The 3,899-nt window shown below is 49.2% G+C and overlaps 1 non-coding gene across 1 annotated transcript; it reads left to right on the top strand.

The window, feature by feature from the left end:
- Nucleotides 1–365: 365 nt before the first annotated feature.
- Nucleotides 366–470, top strand: LOC123588612. Its single transcript, XR_006707935.1, has one exon. It is a non-coding gene; the product is annotated as a U6 spliceosomal RNA (small nuclear RNA).
- Nucleotides 471–3,899: the final 3,429 nt, after the last annotated feature.

Below are 3,899 nucleotides of genomic sequence, written 5' to 3'. Positions count from 1 at the left end.
AGGGCTCGAGCTCACGAAACCGTGAGATCATGACCTGAGCCGAAACCAAGAGTCAGATGCTTAACCGACTGAGCCATCCAGGTGGCCCTACAGTAATTTCCCTTTAAAATAAACTCCCTGAGGGGCGCCTGGTTGGCTTGGTCGGTTAAGTGTCCGACTTCAGCTCAGGTCATGATCTCACGGTCGGTGAGTTCGAGCCCCGCATCGGGCTCTGTGCTGACCAGCTCAGAACCTGGAGCCTGTTTCAGATTCTGTGTCTCCCTCTCTCTCTGCCCCTCCCCTGTTCATGCTCTGTCTCTCTCTGTCTCAAAAATAAATAAACGTTAAAAAAATTTTTTTTTTTTAAATAAACTCCCTGAGTTTATGTCCTCACTTCGGCAGGACATCTATGAAAATCTGAACGCTACAGAGATTGGCATGGCCTCTGCCCAAAAGATCACACCCAAATTCGTGAAGCGTTCCACATTTTCACAATGTTATGTCAGTGATACCTCAATAAAATAAATAGATAAAATACCCTTATTTATCAGTACTATTCGCAATAGCCAGAAGGCAGAATTGGCTCAAAATGCCCATCAGCAGATGAATGGGTAAGTGAGATGTAGTCTATCCATACAGTAGAATGTCATTGGTCCATAAAGAGCAATGAAATACTGATACATGCTCCCACGTGGATGGACCCTGAAAACATGATTCTGGGTAAAAGAAGCCAAGGACAAGAGGCCACACACTGTGTGTTCCATCTGTGTGGAATCAGCACAGGCAGACCCACGGGGACCAAGAGTAGATTAGCGGCCGTGAGGGGCTGGAGGAGGTGGGGTTGGGGACACACTGCTTCACGGCTGTGGGGTTTTATTTCGGGGGTGGGTGGTGGTGGAAATGTTCGGCGACGAGACGGAGGGGGTGGTGGTTTCACAACTCCGTGGGGGTACCGAACGCCCCCGGAACCGTCCCCTTCAAAATGCTTGATTTTACGTCATCACTTTTGTTTTAATAATTTTAAACATGAAGCTTAAAGAAGGAAATTAGTTTGCTTAAAGGAAAGTTCGTTTATTTAAAGAAAAATAGGAAGCAGCACATCACGACCCCGGGGGCGTGTGCCGACGTGGGAGACACTGCGGAGGTGGCCCTGAGAAGTGAGGGTGCCATATCGTGCCATTGGGAACGCAGGGCATCTCCGTCAGGGCCGCGTCTGGTGGAGTCTGCACCTTACCCTCCTTTGTTTTTTTTTGGTTTTGTGTTTTGGGTTTTTTTTTTTTCTTTTTTTCTTTTTTTGTTTTTTTTTTTTCCCCCTGCAGCCAGCTCAGTGCTTAAGAAATACTTGTTGAGTTCAGCTCAGCCCGGCTCAGCCCGGCTTAGTTAATTGAGTTAAGGCGAGCTGAGTAGTACTGAATGCACCAGCTGGCTGGCCTGGAGGAGATCCAAGTTGAAGATGTTACGAATCGCACTAATTCAATAAGCTGCTGCAAGGTAGGCTAAGTAATGAGACCGCGTGCCTCTCTGTACCTGACTTACCCGTGTTCCGCTGGCACCTTATGAGCCGTGCCCACTCAGTAATATAATAGTTCTCTCCCTGGAATCCCCTGTGCGTGTTTGCTGAAGCCACGGGAAAGAGAGTGTGGGAGAAAAGGAAAAAGGGAAACCCAGAGCTCCTCAGACTCCACCAGAAGCCCCTGGGTGGTAGAAGGAAGGGACCGAATGAAGGAAGCAGGGAACTTTCTGTCTGTCTGTGTGCCGGTGTGGTGACAGTCTACCTCTTCCTTGTCCGAAGCACTCGCCATGCGTCCTGCGTAGCAAGGTACCTAAGAGCTCATGCGCTTGACTCTGATTGCCTGAGTTTGAAGCTATCTGAGGACCTTGAAGAAATTAATTCATCCCTCTGCACCTCTGTCTCCTCCCCTGTAAAATGAGGGTAACAATAGTACCTATAGGAGGATTTAATGACATGATACCTGTCAAGCACTTAGCACACAGTTCCGGGAACAACTAAGCACTCAGAAGGGTTAGTTGATGATTAGCAGTGGCCCTTGCTGCACAAAGGTGTGTTTGAAATATGGGGCAGGGCCGGTGCCAGGAGACCAGCTCCCCAGACCCTGGAGCGCAAAGCAGAACAGTTAGTTGTTTGTAAACATCCTGAACAGAAGCACATGACTTACTCACGTAGGTTCTTCTGGAACGGTGATGTAAGCCCCCCGAATGAGGAGGGGGTAGCAGGAATCTGGCTGTTGTTCTCCCTTCTGGTAGGATCCTACCTACAAAGTGAGTCCCCCGTGGCTGCCTGTGCCCAGAGACTAGAAAAAAAGCTTCAAAAAGCTTCCCTCTTTCTGCTCTGCTCTGGAAACTGCTCCATTAGGGTTAAGATCTGCCTCTTTGGCTAATAAATCAGCCCTGTGTGGCGGGGGTGCATGTGGTGGTCTCAGCCCACAGATCTCTAACCCACCTGCAGCCCTGCAGGTGGGAAGGGCGGGAGATGGTGGGCATCCAGAGGCGTGATTTCTCGGACTTGCTCTGCACTGTCCTGCTGCATGGCCTTGGTCAAGTTCCTGCCTCCTTCTGAGCTGTTGTTCCTCATTTATGAATGAGTGAGAGGGCAAGCGTTGTGGAAAAATCACTTGATTTTCAAGCCTTAAAAATACGAGGAGCTGTTTCTTGAAATGAGAGCGTACAAGGGAACGGAAGGTACGAACGGACACAAGAATTGATTGCCGCGTGGTTGAAATAGGGGCAGAAGGAGGGGTCCTGTAGGCACAGCCTCTGAGTTCTATCACCCATCCTCTTTGCCTCCCCTCCACTCTCTTCCTCCCTCCCGCAAGTTCCCAAGATGCACATTTTGAAAACTGCCGACCAGCATGAATTCACGCGGCAGGATTGAGCTGGAGTCCCAGGGAGGGCTAGAGCATTAGGGGGTCCTCGAGGTGGTCTCCCGCAGCATGGAGAAGGTAGAGGGCAGATTGGCCTGCCCCTTCCTGACAGCGTGACATGGGAGTATAGGACATCAGGTCTTCCTGCCCAGACAGTGTTCATTCCTCCTTCTGGTAAAAGCGTCCAGTATTCACTGGGGACCCATTCAGTCTTGCTGCATGCATGTGGTTTGGCTGTGCTTGGGCAGGGAGCACATGACTGGGGCCTGGGCAATCAGATCATTCTGTCCCCCTTGCCATAGTCATTGATTTAGCAACGGGCAGCTGGACCTATCAGACGGCACCGGACCTAACCCTCATCCAAGGAAAAAGCTTGGATTTGACTTCAGGAAAATGTAAAAGGCTGGAGAGAGCCCATCTAAAAACAAAACCAGGGGGGCCTGGGTGGCTCAGTTGGTTAAGTGTCCGACTTTGGCTCAGGTCATGATCTCAAGGTTCGTGAGTTCGAGCCCTGCATAAGGCTCTCTGCTGTCAGCATGGAGCCTGCTTCGGATCCTCTGTACCCCCCCCCCCCGCCCCTCCCCTGCTCTTCTCTCTCTCGAAAATACATAAACATTAAAGAAATATTAAAAAAATAAAAAATGAACCCAATACAGGGAAAAACAGAGCCAAAGAGCCAAAGAGAAGCAAATTCTTGAAGACTTCACTGAGGGCCTAGATCCAGCCGTGCCTGAAGCTAATAAAACTCTTTCTTCTCAGTTAAACAATCCAATACACCTTGGATCTGGCTTAAGTCCATTTTAGATAGGAGCTTTTCATTTTGCAACTGAAACCTCAGGACCAACCGATACCCACAGGCAAGTTATTTATCCCCAGAAGTTTCGGTTTTCTTACCCCCTAAGTGTCTCTAAGAAGCTATAAACCTCACCTTTAAGCTGATCTATAAACACATATATCACAGCAGCAGCAGGACATTAGCAACAGTGGGCAGTCTTGAATATGTCTCAGTTCTAGGGAAGGCAAAGCAAACACTGGTTA

Source organism: Leopardus geoffroyi, chromosome D3 (assembly GCF_018350155.1).
Source record: "Leopardus geoffroyi isolate Oge1 chromosome D3, O.geoffroyi_Oge1_pat1.0, whole genome shotgun sequence".
Lineage (NCBI taxonomy): Eukaryota > Metazoa > Chordata > Mammalia > Carnivora > Felidae > Leopardus > Leopardus geoffroyi.
Note: the sequence above shows the minus strand (reverse complement) of the source record. Positions and strands in the feature narration are given on the sequence as shown.